This window comes from Bombus impatiens, unplaced genomic scaffold, assembly GCF_000188095.3.
Source record: "Bombus impatiens unplaced genomic scaffold, BIMP_2.2 scf_0418, whole genome shotgun sequence".
Taxonomy (NCBI): Eukaryota; Metazoa; Arthropoda; class Insecta; order Hymenoptera; family Apidae; genus Bombus; species Bombus impatiens.
In genome coordinates, this window is record NT_176837.1 from 3,167,498 (window position 1) to 3,172,807 (window position 5,310).

General features: G+C 43.7%; 1 long non-coding RNA gene across 3 annotated transcripts in view; it reads right to left on the reverse strand.

The window, feature by feature from the left end:
* LOC112213004 overlaps positions 1 to 5,310 on the reverse strand; it is an 18,734-nt gene that overhangs the window by 5,781 nt on the left and 7,643 nt on the right. The window contains exons 1-2 of one of the 3 annotated variants that reach the window (XR_004461891.1): positions 4,600 to 5,269; positions 4,414 to 4,533 (exon numbers count right to left, since the gene is read on the reverse strand). The exons of 1 other annotated variant lie outside the window; for it this stretch is intronic. This is a non-coding gene — a long non-coding RNA (uncharacterized LOC112213004). Of the gene's footprint in view, positions 1 to 4,413; positions 5,270 to 5,310 lie in introns of those variants that run through there. One more of the 3 variants, XR_002946865.2, reaches the window with a different exon arrangement.

The following is a 5,310-nucleotide window of genomic DNA, read 5'->3' on the forward strand; positions in this document are numbered from 1 at the left end:
TCGCCGATCCGCGTGTATATACGGTCGGTCTCACGAGGACACGCCGCCCCGCAGGAGTTGCAGCAGTTTCGCAAAGCAACGACAATGATCGCCGTGGAAGGCAACCGGTTGCAAGCGCTAAAAATACGACCAACTATGCCGAACGTCGAAGAGGAGTTAGCTAATGCGCCAACCAGCCAGAAACTGTTCCGTTCGTTATTAAGTTAAACGCAGCTTGGCCAGTATCCTGCATCAGGAAGTCTGATTATACACACGTGCCTGCGTCGCCCTTTAGTACGTGTATACGTCGCTTCCTTTACGTTCGTCTTAAGGGTCCTTCGAGGACCCTTTTCTGAGAGCACGCTCCCTGTTTTAGGTTTCGTTTTTCTGTTCTCTCTCTCTCTCTCTCTCTTCCTTTCTCTTTCTCTTGCTGAAGGATGAGAGCCTCGTTTCGACATCCTTCGGTGTTCTGTTGTTCGTTATCGTAATTGCGATATTCGAGTGGCGCACGAGATGGAAATCTGTTGGAACGATAGCCGCGTTTTGGGAACGCCTGTAATCTATCGTGGTGGTGCTGATAGTGGAAAGGAATCGGCGTGCGCTCAACTTTCTGCCGCATAAAGAAACACGTTTTTAAAGTATAGTATTAAGGGTCGCGTAATGTATAACATTAGACCTGATAAGATATAAATGTAGCATACAGCGGATCGTTATTGCTCGTAATAAGCCGCGACATTAAGAGGCGCCCACGGTGTGGCTAGCGTTCGACCGCGGCCCGAACAGTATCGCGTTGCAACATCTCTTCTCAGGGCTGCGCCTTCTTCGGCCGTTAGCTACGAAATAGCTGTAGAAACCTGCGAAAATGGTAGCCACGAAAAAGAGCGACGCGACGTGGTTCTGGAAGAACGTGGCCAGCATGATGAACCTGCATGGTGTGGATTCGCAGCTGATCCAGTTGTCTTCTTTCTTCTTTTTCAACGTATTAAATTGCTACCTCGTTGCCCGAGATTCGAGTAATTTTGGGCTGTGTCGTAAAATATCTATACTTCGTTTCATTTTTTAAACGAAGGAGAAACCATATTAATCGGTCCATCTTGTTAAAATTCCCAAAGCTGTGGTTAGAATCTATCGATTACTCGTTCGTTTTCTTTCATTTTATAAATAGCCGCAGAGTAGTTATTAATATGATATTCGCCCTACATGGTGTAAATAAAAAGTAATCGTTATTCGCGTGCATTTCTATTTTCAAATATTTTCCATCCACATTCACGCGAAATCTTCATCCTGTTCCATTCGTTCTATTTAAAATATTTCTACGTCGTTGGAGCAACAATCAAATATGCGGGTACAAAATCTAGAAATAATTCAATTTACCCACATCTCGTCTAATTACGCGACAATGCTCAGTCATGTACACTACGCGCATTACGTTCCTCATACACCTCTCGACCGTCTGCATTTAATTTCATCCTGCAACCCTTTACTCATCCTCTGCTCCGTTCCAACCTACATACCTCGCCATCAATACGCCGCATACAATTCTTGCAGCATCCTGAAAGAGGAGGACGATCTCGAATCCGACGTAAATGCTCTCTGTCTGTCGGACTTAATTATCTCAGAATTATAGCCATCGTCGATTATGAGTTGATTACGTGTCGATTACCGAGGCAATTAGTTGGACGAATAAGCGTTGGACACGCACGTGCACTCACACGTTACTTTCACGCTCGAGATTCGGGCTCGTGTGCAGACGGCGCGCGTATGTCGAGAGACGAAAACCACCCCCTTCAGGGTACGACTGGTATTCACGGATAAAATCGTTCGTTGTTCGTCCAACTGACTTATCGTCATCAAGTCATTGGCTGTGATAAAAATAAACGAACGCGAGCAAAGTTTCGGAAAGGCGAACGTATACTGGACACAAGTTACAGGTATTTACGAGCGAGTCGAGAGCACGAGCTCGCCAGAAGTCGGCAGGTGCTCGTGGCAAAAGGTGGCGTCCCGAGACAGCCTTGAGAGAGCGTGCACGGGTCGTTGCTTTCGGCGAACGATGAGAAACAAAATTAGTCGCCTTTGCCGAACGAGCTCACGTAGGATCACCGTCCGCGAGAAAGCCAGTCGCTTTTGTGGAAATCTTTCTTTTTTCTTCTGTTTCACTTCGCTGTTGGGTAATTTGTCGAATGACTGGCAACAATGTTGACTGAAGTTGTCTGAAATTTTCAAAAGTCAACCTGTATTTGTCTGGTTTTATCGTTTTATGTAGATTTAAGAGGCAAATGAAACAATTTTGGTGCTTCGATTGGTAACAGTTTTGTTCGGCGTATCTAAGTGGTTGTATGTAAATTTTTTCTACCTGCTAAGCAAATACACATAGCCTATAAAAGAGGTTTTCGGTTGGACTTCGTTGGCCAAAGATCTCGCTGACACCTGCCGTTCAACTTGCGGTTTATTGGTCAGTATTGTTGAACCACGTTGTCTTTAATAAAAGAAATATGCGTACATATTTTTTTACACTTCTTTATAATATCCGCGCATTCTCGGTTATATCTTGCTTGCTGTCTACTTGTAGTTTCGTTTAATTTACAGCTTGATACCTTACAGTAATAATGAAAACGTTGGCTCCGACTAATAAAACAGAGTCAACTTTCTCGCAAAGGTTTCCTTGTTCCTTATCATCCTCTCTTAACGCTATACACGTACGCATAAACCGTACATAATTTAAAATTACTACCTACGCTATCAATGAAGCGAATTAAAGAACTTAAAAGTTTAAAAAGATAGCCAGAATTTGTACGTTCTTTGCAGGCGAACCAATCATTTCAACTTTTCCTTTCTTTTTATTTGGAAACCTACGGTGAGTATATTTTACAACGGGACGATAAAAGGATGGTCAACTTTTCATTCGATATTCTCCGTAAACGTTAATATTTTATATTCGGTATCTCGAATAGCGGAACGGTTGTAATAAAAGTTTCTCATATTGTGGAATTATTCTGGAGCATCGTCGGCTGTTTTCCATGAGACGGAGAACATGATCAGGATCGTGTGCGTTGGCCCGACTAAAAATCGAGCAATCGGCTAGTCTGGGGAGAAGACGAAGGGTCGTCGGCAGAGAACAATGGAACACGGTTGCACCTCGGTTCAAGGTCCAAACCGCTGCATTTAGAAATCGGTTTAGATCGAATTCGCCGGTTTCGTTGTTAGCAAATATGTAGTCGGTTTCGGTCGCGCAGGTGGCAGCTGCGCCAGGATGGCTCGTGATTTGCGGATTAAGAGGTTGCAGGTATCAGTGAAGCAATTACGTGTCTGGCCCGTATCGAAGCCAACTTTTGACAATTAGTAGAAAGGAGAGGGGACAGCTTCTTGTATCGTTCGCTTTTATATTACGCGGCGAACTGGTTCCTTTCAAAAATTTATCACAGCGCAGCTTTAAAGACGAACCGAGATGCTCCTTCTTTTATTAAGGTGTGCTCTTCAACACGCGTAATGACTCCGTTTTTTGCATTGTACTTGAGAATGGAATTTTAATAGGTTTTTCTGCGAGAATTAACGATCGGTTGCGTTCTTCGCATCATTCTTTTTCTTGTTTCTCGTGTTCCCTTTTTTTTCACAGAAATTTTCCCTTTTCTTTTCACAATTAGCTTTATGCTAATCATAAATTGCAACCAGAGAAAATTACAAGGTTGATCGGCGATCAACGATCTCGACACGAAGTACAAATTCCTACACAGTCTGCTGGAATCATTGGCGTCGGAGTTCAAGGACGATAGATCGGTGTAACTTAACCTAGCTTAACTGATTCAGAGTGAAGATATTCTTGATATCTCGATTACGGAAAGTTAACCATTCTACTACGGTATGATGCTTTAGCACAGGCTATAGCGCAGTGCACTGTGCATGAACGTAGTGCCAAGACGTTTCTTCAGAAACTTGTTTCGCGGTGCTACGTGGGATATCGATCGCAATAAAAACTTGGTTTTTCTCGTTTCATCGATGATATTGCATAAATTTATCGTGTCGTGAATTTCATTACATTCGAAGCAGGCAAAAAAGAAAATGCTCTGTCGGGCTTGGATCGAACGTGATCAAAATGTCTTAATTTAATGGAGGAACAAACAAGACAATAAATACTTTTGCTTGATTCTAGAAAACATGTTCAATCATCGTGTGTACTTTTATCCACATTTCCATTCCACTAATTATTATCGATAAAACAGGGAAAAGTGTTGAAACAGGTAACAGAGTTGCAACCTTGTGAGACGGTGGGTAATTAAGTTTCAAACAAGCGAGGCCATTGAGAAGGATCACACTTTTATATATTTGATACTAAGCAATAATACAGATTTCCTTTGAACTATTCCTGATGTCGTATCTAATTTACAGCATGGTAGGAGTCTCAAAGGATCCAACTAAGGTTTACGACTCGAACGATACCTTGCTATTATTTCTCGAGAATCGTAAATTTCCTTCCCGTTGCATTTCCTTTCGCCGATCTGCTGCACTGACTGCACGCACCTCGAAAAAGAGTACCGACGAATGCGTTTGCTAGGCACCCTATATGCAGACAGAGGTCGTTGACGGGACTGCAGATAGGAAAGGGTGTCGTATCGTGAGATTTACCGTGAACGATACAACGAATAATCTTGGAAAATACAGTATTGCCACTGTAATATTCTAAACCAAGTATATACCCTGAAATGCACAAACCAATCTACGTTTGTTAAATCTTCTCTAAAATAAAGTCAATTACCGATACACTTTCTGATTAAAAAAGGAACAAGATAAACGAACTCGAAAGCTATATTAAACAAATACTGGAACTGTCAAAAAGAAAGGGGCTATATTCGTTAATTAAAACTGCAATCAAACAAAGCAGAAGGTACAGATATTGACGGTGAGTAATTAAATTAACCGAAACAACATCGACGGAATGAAAGTGCATCCCTTGATCATGGCGTCTCGCGTTATCACGAAGAGATGGAGCTGCGATCCCAGGGCAGCCCCGGGCTCGCAAACACCGGCGTTGGAAATCGGTGGTGCAGCCGGTGCTTCAGCAGAGATCCATAGGGAAACTTGACGAAGAGGCGAGAGAGCACAAGCGGTAACACGGAGGGGGTTGCAAGCCGGTAGAGACGAGTGCACGCGCCCGTATCTGGAGGCGAACGAAGTGCGGCGCTCTTGGCCGCTAGATGCGCTGGTACTTTGTGCGCCGGTTGGCCGAATGTAGTGGGGAGGGGTGGTACGGTGCCACGTGACCGTGGTGACCAATCAGCATGACGCATAGCCGGCGTCCGGCACATGGCGGCGCGCCGGCTTTAGCACCCGCAGTCG